Source organism: Cyprinus carpio, chromosome A9 (assembly GCF_018340385.1).
Source record: "Cyprinus carpio isolate SPL01 chromosome A9, ASM1834038v1, whole genome shotgun sequence".
NCBI classification, from domain to species: domain Eukaryota; kingdom Metazoa; phylum Chordata; class Actinopteri; order Cypriniformes; family Cyprinidae; genus Cyprinus; species Cyprinus carpio.
In genome coordinates, this window is record NC_056580.1 from 23,408,047 (window position 1) to 23,422,464 (window position 14,418).

Here is a 14,418-nt window from a genome sequence, read left to right on the forward strand (position 1 = left end):
CCCAGTTGCTCCCCGGGTGCTGGATTATTTAAGTTGGTTAGGGAAGTTTTTAGGACTCCTTAAATTTTTCACTCTTTGTTATATTGCAGCCATTTGCTAAAATCATTTATGTTCATTTTTTTCCTCATTAATGTACACACAGCACCCCATATTGACAGAAAATACAGAATTGTTGACATTTTTGCACATTAAAAAAGAAAAATTGAAATATCACAAGTATTCAGACCCTTTGCTGTGACACTCATATATTTAACTCAGGTGCTGTCCATTTCTTCTGATCATCCTTCATTTGAGTGCAGCTGTGTTTGATTATACTGATTGGACTCGATTAGGAAAGCCACACACCTGTCTATATAAGACCTTACAGCTCACAGTGCATGTCAGAGCAAATGAGAATCATGAGGTAAAAGGAAACTGCCTGAAGAGCTCAGAGACAGAATTGTGGCAAGGCACAGATCTGGCCAAGGTTACAAAAAAAATTCTGCTGCGCTTAAGGTTCCTAAGAGCACAGTGGCCTCCATAATCCTTAAATGGAAGACGTTTGGGACAACCAGAACCCTTCCTAGGGCTGGCCGTCCGGCCAAACTGAGCTATCGGGGGAGAAGAGCCTTGGTGAGCGAGGTAAAGAAGAACCCAAAGATCACTGTGGCTGAGCTCCAGAGATGCAGTCGGGAGATGGGAGAAAGTTGTAGAAAGTCAACCATGACTGCAGCCCTCCACCAGTCGGGGCTTTATGGCAGAGTGGCCCGACAGAAGCCTCTCCTCAGTGCAAGACACATGAAAGTACACCTGAAGGACTCCAAGATGGTGAGAAATAAGATTCTCTGGTCTGATGAGACCAAGATAGAACTTTTTGGCCTTAATTCTAAGCGGTATGTGTGGAGAAAACCAGGCACTGCTCATCACCTGTCCAATACAGTCCCAACATTGAAGCATGGTGGTGGCAGCATCATGCTGTGGGGGTGTTTTTTCAGCTGCAGGGACAGGACGACTGGTTGCAATCGAGGGAAAGATGAATGCGGCCAAGTACAGGGATATCCTGGATGAAAACCTTCTCCAGAGTGCTCAGGACCTCAGACTGGGTCGAAGGTTCACCTTCCATCAAGACAATGACCCTAAGCATACAGCTAAAATAACGAAGGAGTGGCTTCACAACAACTCTGTGACTGTTCTTGAATGGCCAGCCAGAGCCCTGACTTAAACCCAATTTGAGCATGTCTGGAGAGACCTGAAAATGGCTGTCCACCAACGTTTACGATCCAACCTGACAGAACTGGAGAGGATCTGCAAGGAGGAATGGCAGAGGATCCCCAAATCCAGGTGTGAAAAACTTGTTGCATCTTTTCCAAAAATAATTCATGGCTGTATTAGATCAAAAGGGTGCTTCTACTAAATACTGAGCAAAGGGTCTGAATACTTAGGACCATGTGATATTTCAGTTTTTCTTTTTTAATAAATGTGCAAAAATGTCAACAATTCTGTGTTTTTTCTGTCAATATGGGGTGCTGTGTGTACATTGAGGAAAAAAATGAACTTAAATGATTTTAGTAAATGGCTGCAATATAACAAAGAGTGAAAAATTTAAGGGGGTCTGAATACTTTCCGTACCCACTGTATAGCTGCCCACTGCTCCGGGTGTGTGTTCACGGTGTGTTCACTTCTCACTGCTGTGTGTGTGCACTTGGATGGGTTAAATGCAGAGCACCAATTCTGAGTATAGGCTACCATACTTGGCAAATGTCACGACTTTCACTTTTTTCCACTTTCACTTTAAAAAAGACAAACATAGTCAGTAATAAATTATAAAACAAATGACCTCAATTCAGTTGATTTGAAATATGACAACACTGAATTTTTATAAGCAGTGATTTAAGAGCCATATATGCTATTTTTTAGTTAAATGGAACATCAGATGGCTTTGACCTGTAATGTCTGTACAATGTAGTGATGCAGTTAGACAGACTAGGATATTTTTACAAATCATACAAATATCCCATTCCTAAAAAATTCTAGCATAAACTTACATTGTAAAGAAATTAAAGTTCCATCTTTGATCGTTGAAAGACTTTCACTTACAGCCAATAAAATTTCTAGTAGCATTTTCATTGGTCAGGTGTGGATCTATTCTAAATGGCTGATAACAAAGTTTGACAAAGTTTAATCCAGTAGCAAAGAGAAATAATTTCTACTTTAAAAGCACTGAGAGATCGTGATTGCTCACAGTCTCTGCACAAGCAATAGAGGACAGAGAAGTGAGAGGACAGGCAGTTCATATAAGTTTGGCCTATTTAAGAGCTCGCATCCAGTTTTCTGCGACTACATGACTGTGTTCTCTTGTTACAATAAAGTGCTTGCCAAATTTGCATGGGAATAATTAAAATATTTTTATTGGTTACTGAAGTTCCTTCAAAGGATTGAATATTAATTCAAATTGTTGGCGTACTCATTAATGAACTATGATTTAAAAGTGATGAAAGTTTACACCCCATTTTTGTATTTGACACCATCTTTGATGCAATCAGTGTGTTTTAATTATCAATCACTGCTGTCAATACTCAAATAATCATGCAAATCCCTACTTTACAGATCATTAGGCTGAAGCTGAAACGGTGGATTAGGAAACAGCACTACCTATCACATATGTGAGATGAGTACTTTAGTGCCCTTTTTTCAAAAGATTGAAATGTATCTACTGAATCATTGCTAATACTATTTCTGACAAAAACAAGACATGGCTATCAGTTATTTCCATACATCCATAAAGTTAACATCACAGTGAAAAATACATCACTTTTTCCTTCTGCATGATTGTGGCAGAGGTATTATATCACCACCAATGATTTGCAGCTGGGCTATAACAGTAAATAAAAGTGTGCAAAATTGATTTGAGGGAGTATTTATAGATGAATAATCAGAATTTGCAATATTTACATGTGCTTGTTTGTGTTTTACCATCATGTAGATTTATAGTCCTCTGATTGTTATGCATGTGTGTGAATAAATCTGCCTGCAAACTGATTTGCATTTGAGATAATTTGAAGAATTCTTTCCCCAGACTTCACACATGAGCCTGTTTTATTCAATTGTTTTCTCATTTTAAGGTAATCTGGGCCACGTTTTACTAATTTGTTCACTAGTTTTAGGTAAACTACAACGAAAACTATATTATCAATCTTTTCTTTTTATTCTAAGCATACATTGTAGTTATGTTTTATTAAGATAACTGCTTTAGTTTGCATACTTTTAAACTCGGATGTTAAAAATGTTACGGTTATAATCTTACTTGCTCCCATCTCTTGAGTCCACATCTACTTGTTTTATGCTCATAAGGAACTTTCAATTTATAAAGCAAAACCTATTTGTAGTACTCGATTTACCTCAAATGAGGGAACAAAAGATTTAAACTTGGGCATGATTTAAAAAAAAGAGGGAACAAATTATTAATATGTGAGTGCATATTAAGTCATCAGAAGGAATCTTTACTTGTATCCACAATATTTTCTCCTCTATGTCATGAAAAGCTCTAAACATACTAGTGCTGTGGTGAACATGTTGACATTCTTTAACTTTTTCCTCTGATCAAAATACATTTGTATTGTTGTCACTGCAGAAGTTAAATCGTTCATGTGCCACATCAAATGGAGAACAATTCAGAATGAGCAGGAAATAATCGAGGCTAAGTGCACGCACTCCTCTGAGTAATGACCAATCGTCTCAGTCCTTACTTAGGCAACAAACGGAAATCCAATAATGCTTCCTTTAATAAAACTTGTTGGGGACATTATTCATAAGTTAAAATGACACTCTTTCCTGCAAACATACAATCTGATAAATGGCTGAGCATTCCAGACTATTTCGCTTGTGTGTAACCTTATTATAGTTGCAGTCGATAGACAAAAAAGGTCACTTTGTTAGTCAGGCAATCTCCCTTTATACCTCATTGGGTAATATAACACTTTGACATGTGTGGTACTTAATGCAGCAGACCAGGTATCATACATTTATTGATCACATGCGATGTCTTATATTTATATGAAAAAAAAAAAAAAAAATATATATATAATATATATATATATATATATATATATATATATATATATATATATATATATATATATATATATATATATATATATATATATATATATATATATATAGTGGCACAGGACTGTGTACTTCATCATTGTGGGGAAGTCGTGGCCTAATGGTTAGAGAGTTTGACTCCTAACCCCCTACTGCTCCCCTGGCGCTGCAGCATTACTGGTTGCCCACTGCTCCGGGTGTGTGTTCACTGTGTGTGTGTGCACTTTGGATGGGTTAAATGCAGAGCATGAATTCGGAGTATGGGTCACCATACTTGGCTGTATGTCACGTCACTAGTCACTTGTATATAGATTTGTAAGGAATCTTTCTTTCTGCCTATCATCGCTATTGTTTTGAATGCAGTTTAAGCTTGTAAACATCCTACAGTGACCAAAGGATGTTTGCTTGCTGTCCAAGTTCCTCCTGAGCATTCATAATTACATTTTTCCTATTTTCAGAATAACCCCGGCTCGCTCAGAACTCCCACAATGTGATCTGCAGCGATTAGAATTATCGCTCAGCTACATGCTTGACACAGACCCAGTGGCACATCTCTGGATGTAAATACGCCCTGCATACAATTTGTATTAATCTCATTTCCATTAGAGATGCAAATGTAAACATTGCAACTGTGCACTCAAGATAAACACTCTTTAAAATATATCGAACTGAAATCCAAGAAAATTAGCTGTGTGCTAGCTGTGTGTAAAAAGTCTTCAAAGTTTCTCTGTTTGTCTTCCAAAGAAAAAAAGCATGTGTTTTGGAACAGCTGAATTATTTCTGTCTAGCACCAACATTTCTTTTTTAATGCCTGACTGTTTTTAAAAGCGGTTTGACAATCAGTTGCATATTGTAATTCATGTGGACATAACTAAGCCATTTTGTCTTCTAAGATATATTTTAGTATTATTGATGTACTGTTATAGTATTTATTAATATTTTGAATTATCTTTTATTTTTAGATTTATTTTAAGTTTTAGTACTTTTGTTGTGTGCTTTAGTCATCTGTTTTTATAATTTACATTTACCCATAATTTTTACTTCAGTTTTAGTTCAAGAAATTTTAGTACTTCAGCTTGAACTTATTTTATTTCAGTTAGCTGCCAAGGCAAAAATTCTAACTTTTTTTTTTGTCTATAATTTGTATTTTATATTAATTTCATTTTATTTTTATTAGTTTTAGTTAATAGAATAGTTTACCCAAAAAAGAAAATGTACTTACCCTCAAGCCATGTAGATGAGTTTATACCGCATCAGAATAGATTTGGAGAAATTTAGCATTAAATCCATCATTAAAGTCTTAACAATTTGTTTATTACAGACATGCAGCTTTCCACTTCACAAGATGTAAATGAATTGCCTGGAATCGTAGGATTACCTGTAGATTATTGTGATGTTTTTATCAGCTGTTTGGACTCTCATTCTGACGGCACCCATTCACTGCAGAGGATCCATTGGTTAGCAAGTGATGTAATGCTAAATTTCTCCAAATTTGTTCTTATGAAGAAAAACTCATCTAAATCTTGGATTGCAATAACACTGCTCCTGAATCCAACACATTCTTCTTTGTAACTAGCAACCTTATGTATTTTTGAAAATTTTCTGGAAAAAGACCTCTTACATGTTTTACAAAAAAACAAAAGGGCAACAACAGCTGTCTTTGGACCAGACATTCCCAGATGTAATCTGCCACCTGATTTGCACAGCCAAAATCCTTCAGGTGCAGTTCACTCCTTTACACACTCACTCCATCCCTTTGTTTTGTTAAGGCACCTCAAACCCTCAAATGATCCTTTCTTGTGTTTCCACTCTTGAGGATTTATTTATTTATTTATTTTTGGTTCCAGCTGAAATGTATTAGCTGAACATGAAAATGAAGCCAACATTGCATCACAGCTTGCCTTGGGCACAACCAGATGTTGAGCTTTACAAAGCACATCATAATGAAGTCATGCAGATGCTGGAGAACACGAATGGCAATGCTGTCAGAGAGAAAGCTGCTCTGAATTGTCTTATTAGGCTTAAGTAGGAGGGTGGGTTGTAGAACAGGCCTTTAGAAAATGGCAAGCTTTTACTTTCTCTGATCCCTGTCCCCTTCCACACCCCTACCTAACTATCCGTCACATGTGCAATAATTTGATTGTATCAGCTGTTCTGCCTTGTAGGCAGTAATGGCTGTGAGGCCAGTAACAGGTAAATAGCCGTTTTTTTTTTTTTTAATAATTTTTTTTTTTTTTTTTTTGTATGTCTCGGACTTTCTAACAGTACTGTATTGTAGAATTTCATAGCTGATTTTTCTTTTTGATTTCAGGATTTTTTTTTTCTTTATTGTACAAAAGTAAATAAAAAAAAATCTAACTTCAAAATGTAAAATGTGCAAAAGTATTATCACAATTATTACCATATACCATTTTTATTCATGTTGCAAGTAAACATATATTTAGTCAAATCTGGGCCATTTTCTGTGTTGTTAAATATAAGAAGCCTATTGTTGTGTTGCTATTCAAACTATTTAAAATTATACACTACCTTTTTAAAAGTTTGGGATAGGTAAGTTTTTTTTGTATGTTTTTGAAAGATGACTCTTATTCTCACCAAAGCTGCATTCATTTGTATCAAAATACAATATACAATACAATAAAAGGTTCAGAAGAATAGCATTTACTTGAAATAGGAATCTCTTGTAACAACGTAAGATTTTTACTGACACTTTTGATCAGTTTAATGCAACCGTGCTGAAAAAAAAAAAAAACAGACCCCAAGATTTTAAACGGTACTGTATAGTTAATTGCATTTTATTATTTGCATTTAGAATTTTTATTTTAGACCTGAGATCCATTTTTATGCCACCTGTTGAAAACCACTGTAGACACAAGCTTGTCAAATTTGCTTTTTATGAAATAAACATAATAAGGTTATTTCAGTGTCAACTTATGATGGTTTCAACAAAAGCAGCTAATGCAGTGACAATATGAGGGGTTATGTAAACCTGAGCATCAGGTTTGTCTAGATACAGTAGCTGCAGGATATTACTAAAGAGGGCGTGAAAACATACACTGTAACACAAGCTGAGGAATATACCAGTACTTTAACTTAAAATAGAGCTAGAGAGTATGAAAGGCAGCATATAAAAAGTAGAGGATTAAGTAGAAAAGTATGAATGTTTAATTTAGACTGAAAGCTACACCAGCATCTGCCAAATCAGGTCAGCAAATTGCTGTTATGAAACACAGCAGCTAACTTCCTGGACAAATCTGCGAATGTTAATGCTCGGTAATGTGAACCACACTTTCCTGCCTAGTACAGCTGAATATGCAGAACCCCAAGCGACCATTATCCTGCAGTGTGGCTACTGATACAAACAGTCCAAGGAGAACAGAAATAAAACAGGGTGGCAAAGCCGGTCATATACAGTTACAAAAATACACATTTAAAAATAAAGCCATCACAAGCTGCTCCAGAATAACACCTGCAAAGTAAATACACATTTAAAGCTATTACGGGGATCAAATCATAATCCATCCCCAGATTGTTTCCCCTGTTTGTCATAACTTGCTCTTGAGTGTCTGTATATTTATTCTCATTAATTTACATTTTTTAATTCATGCTGTGACTTTACTTGCAGAATTTCTTTGTATTGGATGCTGAACAACTCAAAAAAATGCATGTAAATAAAATGGTATCTGCTGGCACGATTCAAATAATGCAAGTGTTTAGCTGACAGCATATTCTAACTTTTAGTGTGTAACACTGGCAAAGAAATTCTTTTGAAAATATACAGTAGCTGCTTAAACACAGTTCTTTCCAGTATTATGCATTAATGCATTATTCAAAGAATGTAACACAGATGCCCATATGCAAGCTAATCATGTAGCTGCTCTTGCAATGAATGTATTTTTGTTTGAAGGAATAGTTCACCCAAAAATGAAAATTTGCTGAAAATGTACTCACCCTCAGGCCATCCAAGTTGTAGATTAATTTGTTTCTTCATCGGAACAGATTTGGAGAAATGTATTACATCACTTGCTCACCAATGGATCCTCTGCATTAAATGGGTGCCGTCAGAATGGCAGTCCAGACAGCTGATAAAAACATCTCAATAAACCACAAGTAATCCACATGACTCCAGTCCATCGATTAATATGAAAAGCTGTGTGTTTGTCAGAAACAAATCCATCATTAAGGTTTTTAACTTTAAACTTTTTATGCTTCTGGCCAAATTGCCAGTCCATAATCCATAATATCGTTTCCTCCAGTGAAAAAGTCATCCCTTGTTGTTTTGCACATCAAAATTCACCAACATATTTTGGACTGTTTTCACTCATTAACAGTGCTTGATCTTTGCATATTTCTTTCCTGATTCATACAAGATGACTTTCACTACAGAAAGCAATGTTATGGATAGGGCTCATATTTTAGCCAGAACACCAATGTTTTGAAGTTAAACATGTCTTGATGTTAAATCTGTTTATTACAAACATGCAGTTTTTCACTTTACAATACATTAATTGATGGACTGGAGTCGTGTGAATCATTGTGATGTTTTTATCAGCTGTTTGAACACTTTATTCTGACGGCACCCATTCACTGCAGAGGATCCATTGGTGAGCAAGTGATGTAATGCTACAGTACATCTCTCCAAATCCGTTTCTTATGAAGAAACACTCATCTACATTTTGGAAGGCCTTAGGGAACGTACATTTTCTGAAAATACTCATTTTTTGGGTGAAATATTCCTTTAATGAAGCATTCACCAAATCTGCAAATTAAGTAAGAGCGCAAATTTAAAATTTTTAATTCAAACAAATATTTAAATTCCCCCAGTGCATTTTAGCACATTTAGTATCTGGTTGAGTTGTGTAAAAAAATATGGGTTGTTACTTTCTTTGGTGAGTTGGATGCTAAACAACTCAACAAAATGCATTTAAATAAAGTGGTATCAGCTGGCATGATTCAGATATTCAAGTGTTTAGTTGACAGCATATTGTAATAACTTGTAGTGTTTTTATGGCTGCTAAAAACAGTTATCTCTAGTTTACAGTAAATGCATTATATAAAGCAAAGATGCTCACAGAAGCTCTTGCAATGATTAATTTTTTTTTGTTTGTTTGTTTTTGTTTAATGAATCATCAAGGGCTAAAACGACTGGTTTTGCATATACCAATAAATCATTAAGAAGGACCAGGTCTCCTTTTATTTCACATGGCTTTTTTTTTAGAATGCATAAACAAAACTGAACTTTCTCAAACCACAGGCACAGAACCTTCACCCTCTTGTGATTCTGAGTTCAGCAGTTAAAATGAACTGGTATTCTATTTACTTCACTGCTAGGAAATCTAACCAAACAGATGCAAATGTATTCCCAATATGTTAAAACTAGACAGCTGAAAAAGCTTATAGGGGGAACTATTGTGTTCACAGAAGATCTCCAAAGACATCCTGCTGTGTTTATACAGCTAGATCTGTGTCTAGCATGTAAAACCTCTTCCCCTGCAGGCCATAACCCAGGACCAGAAGAGTTCTGCCTCTGCAGGCCACCAGTCTGCGCTCCCAGGATTCCTCTGAGCTATAAAAATAAAAATCGGAACCTGATCACATTCACTCCTATTTTTAAACCTGCAGACCTTCAGCCTGTACCCTCCAGGACTAGAGAAGGCATGTGCAAGGTCCTGAACTTGAACTGCAGGCGACTTTGCTGCTTACAGGAGAGAACTGCATTGGAGGTTTAGCACATAAGGTTACGGTCCGATGAGATATGCAGCTCAGGTAACACTTTCAGCAAGTTCCAGGAGGAGTAAACAAAAGCAAGAGATTAAGGGGAAGAGAGGAGAATGTTAAAATTAGAAGAGTAAGATCAAATTCCACTTGGTGCTCCTAAATCATTCTGTGAAAATTTAAATCCCTCTTTAGAGGAAGTGTTTGGCAGACACATATGATAACCCAAGAATGACCCACTTGGAAGTGGGTCGGCTCTGATTTATCCACTTATGTTACCAGGATCCCCCACACTCATGGTGGCAAAAGCCACTAAATCTTAAAGCCGCTGTCCGCCAACAGCAGTTTGTTTAGTGTATATCAGCTTTAAACAGTCATTCTGAAGCTCTGTTTATTTCCACTGTCCAGCAACCCACACAAGCCCTTCATCTCTAGGGTCCATTTTTAAAAATACTACCATGCCATTCACTCTGTGTCATCAGCGACATGTTTGGCCATGATTATTCATACTGCAGGACAAACCTGGCTGCCAGTATCCATAGGAATAATCATATAAAGCTGTTATTTGTAGTCATGTTTATAAAGAACCGTTGCTGATATCTAGAGTGAAGGGTGGCTGATAGTGGATGAAAGGCCAATGTTCAATGGGGTACAAGTGTCTGAGAAAACAGAATACTTCATATATTCAAATTAATAATTTCAATGCAAATTATATTATGTGAAAGATTAAATTGGAAAATTATTCTAATTTTAAATATTTTTTTTGTGTTTTTCCCCTCAAAAACCTAAAACTTTATTTCCACATATGAATTAAATAGGTTAGGTTAATATTTTCAATGTGGTCTCCCAGTGGACCTCACTGTAAATATTTTATGATACCAAATAACATTTTCACAAAATCGCTAAACAATTATTTTACAGAATATTGACTCAAAATTGCTAAAAATACATGGTAAATTTATTTGGTTTTTTAAGTGGTCTGCTCAACAAGGCTACATTTATTTGATCAAAAATCCAGTAAAAGAAGTAATACTGTGAAATATACATGTTTTCTATTTTAATATATTTTAAAATGCCATTTTCTTACTATGATGGCAAACCTGAAGTTTTAGAAGCTATTACTTCAGCCTTCAGTTTCACATAATCCTTTAGAAATCATTATATGTCAATTTGGTGCTTAATTATTAATAATGATTCTTATTATCAATGTTGTATACAGTTTTTTTTTTTTTTTTTTTTGTGGAAACCTTTATACATTTTGTTTCAACATGCTTTTATGAATAGAAAGTTCAAACAGCAAATATTTGATCACTTTTGATCAATTTAAAACAAACCTTTGAATTTTTTTCTTTTTCTTTCATTCCTTCTTTCATTCTTTTTGTTTTTATTTTTTTTTACATTTATTTTATTATTATTTAGTTGCTTACCCCCAACTTTTGAATGGTAGTGTAATATAGTTTCCACAAAAAAAAGAAGCAGCATACATCGGTCTAACTAGTGTATATAGCAGACAAAAATATTTCATAAAGTTATACATAAAGCAACAATTCTCCACCAAGCATCTCATCTCAATAAAGCAAGGTGATAAAACTGACTAGTTAATGAAATAGATATGATGGAAATAACAGCTAGATAGCAGGTTGCGGCACTTCAATGCACATAAAATCTAATGAATCTGGAGAGAGGAAATGAAATGGTCCTATTAGCCCGACTCCAGTTTAATGCCTGAAACGAGACACCAAATCCCTGACTGTAATAAATCTTTACTTTTTTTGCATCATTTCAAAGCATCTAATCATCAACTCTGACACTGCTAATAAAAAATGCAAGACATATCATGGCCTGTCTTGCGGTGGAGAAAACATTTACTTTGCAAATGCTCAGGGGTGTTTTGAGCTCACATGTATCCAATTATGACCCGTGTGGACAAATTCTATTAATCCAACTAGTGGGACTGTAGGCTTTTACACTGAGGACAGAATTGTGATGCCATTCTGGCATGGTTTACTGTCTGCTCTCCACGTTTCCGTGACGGAGGTAAGGGGTGAACTATGGTAATGGCAGCTTTGTTCCACTGACATTAAATCCTCCTTGAAAGCAGCACTCAACCCTGACAAGCTCATGCTTTGGGGCTCTGCATTGAGATCCACATAAAAGGCTCTCAAACGGTGAGGCTAAATAATTGATTCCCTTTCAAAAACAATCTATGCTCTTTAACATATTCTGTGTGAGGATTAATTGGCTTTTCGTGATCTAAGTAATAAATCCTCTTTCATTAGGTCCGTTTGCCAGCTAGCAATCCCTAGAGACAAACTTTTAATTTCGCAACTGATGCAGCTGAATCCATAGAACAAATACTTCATACCTCAGCACTATGTATAAAATCTGATTACGAAAATAAGCGATATTAGAGAATGCTTGTCTATGCAAAACTCACCGCCATGATTCTAGGATATTATGGTGTTTAACAGAGCTTTGCTATGCCTTTGCTAAGGTGTTCTAAATGTTTTACCATGTTTCTGTGGCCTTACTAGGGTATTCCGGGTGGTTACATTGCTACTGTCTGCTAGTGTGGTTAGGTTGGTCTATGGTATTATAGCATAAACTGCGCATTAATTATGTTCCATAATCGAATCTTTACATTTGGAAGTTTAAGATCCATAATCGTGAGTATGAGCAATAATAATTGATGTTTGCATTTGCAATTATTTGAGATTAGAGAGCCAAACAACAGCAATAACACAAAATTTCACATGAAAGATCTTCGGAAGATATTGCACATCAAACACAGACATTAAACGGTGTCATTGCATCATATGAGCGAAATCTGTAAAAATCATTTTAGCAATCTTTCTTTCATCAGCTTTACAGTATTTCATCATGTACAAGTGGCTGCTTATGTGGCCAAAAACAACAAATACCAAGACTATCTGTTGGCTAATTATCACAATTTTTCCCTCCTTGGAGAGATTGTCAGACCCCTTAAGGTCAGGTTAGGTGTCAACAGACCTTAGTACTTCTAGTTACTTCATGATACTGGTATTTTATCTTCTCAGTTCCTGGCACTGATGTAGGCTGCAAGGTTTTGGAATAATGATGAAGTAAAATAATGAGAGCTACAGTTCTTAGACTGAATGGAAAATAAATATATTTAGAGTTCCCCAAAATAATTACTAGCAAATTCAGTTTAGGTTTTATTAGTTTTTTATGAAAGAATTCACTTTCTTTACAGATTACATCAAAAATTAAATAAATAATATGAAAAATATAATTAATAATAAAAAAAAAATTAATTAATTTAATTATAATTTAAGTGTTTTTGTGCATTTTGTATGATATTTAGTTTTCAGATTGTAATGACATTGGTCACTTTTTGTGGTAAACGTTGAATTTATTGTATTTATTTATTTTTTAACTATGCTATGCTTAACATGATGGTAATGACAACAGTATAGGGTTCAGTCGTTCTTTGTTATAAAATATTGCAGTTTGTACATACAAATTAAAATCATGATCAATTTGTAAGTGCAATCAAGTTTTGCTCATTCTAATATTGAATACACACACATACATGCACAAATGTGATCGCACTCACAAATCGTATCTCAGAGGAGTTCAGAAATCACGGGAACACAAGAGCCAAACTGCCCATTATTATATTTCAGAAATTTGGCTTGAATAACATCAACAGTCGAACAGATAAAACCGCCGTTTATTTCTCAGTCTAAAGCTCTCATTAATTCATAAGAACTCTGGGAGTCCGTTCAGTCAGCAATTATTATAACATGACATAAAGGCCGTTTGACTGCAGAGGCACTTGTTAAATTAATTCCCTGTCTGTCCATATATATAATTCACCAGTAGTTCATTTATATCAAGCGTATCCTTACCTGCAGATTAAATCCAAGGTGTTCTGGAGATGTTCAGATAAAAACGAATGCGCAAGTCTTGTAATTTAAAAACACAAACAGTCATTACTTTGCTTCGCGACGTCACGATGGCATGAAACAATGTAACAATATCAGAGAGCGAGATGAAAGAGCGCGCGAGACGCGCAGCGTGTGAATGACGACGGCTGTCAGGCTGGAAGATATTCGGTGTAGTAGCTTCCTGTTACATCATCACTGCTTATCCCCGCCTCAGTGGCACACAGGAGCTTTCCTTACACTGTTTGGGTTGTTTAAAATTATAAGGGTTGTCCTTGTTACTAGTAATGAGTAGGTTAATATTAATTAACAAATCCACTTTCTAAAGGGTTAACATTAAGATTAGGGGTTCGGTTCATGATTATTTGCTTGTAATTATGCATAATTTACTGTTATGACTACTTATTACTATATACACACACACACACACACTCACAGAATATATATATATGACTCTAAAAGATATCTGTATTTTATAATATAGGCCTATATTTTTACCTTGTGTGTGGTATATATATATATATATATATATGACTCTAAACATTTAGTCATTTAGCAGATATTTATAAAGCGACTTACAAACTATATATATATATATATATATATATATATATAAGTACATTGTTGTAATGTTATATTTTTGTTGTGATGTTGTATTTTCAAGTTTTATGACTATTTGTTAATGGGATATTTG

At 35.2% G+C, this 14,418-nt stretch overlaps 2 protein-coding genes across 2 annotated transcripts in view; one reads left to right on the forward strand and one right to left on the reverse strand.

The window, feature by feature from the left end:
* Positions 1 to 13,954, reverse strand: part of LOC109097747 (calcitonin gene-related peptide type 1 receptor-like) — a 32,472-nt gene extending 18,518 nt beyond the window's left edge. The window contains exon 1 of the mRNA XM_042764493.1: positions 13,689 to 13,954. The gene's annotated coding sequence lies outside the window, so the exon portion shown is untranslated. The remainder of the gene's footprint in view (positions 1 to 13,688) is intronic.
* gulp1a (GULP PTB domain containing engulfment adaptor 1a) overlaps positions 1 to 14,418 on the forward strand; it is a 174,040-nt gene that overhangs the window by 54,237 nt on the left and 105,385 nt on the right. The gene's annotated exons all lie outside the window — the stretch shown is intronic.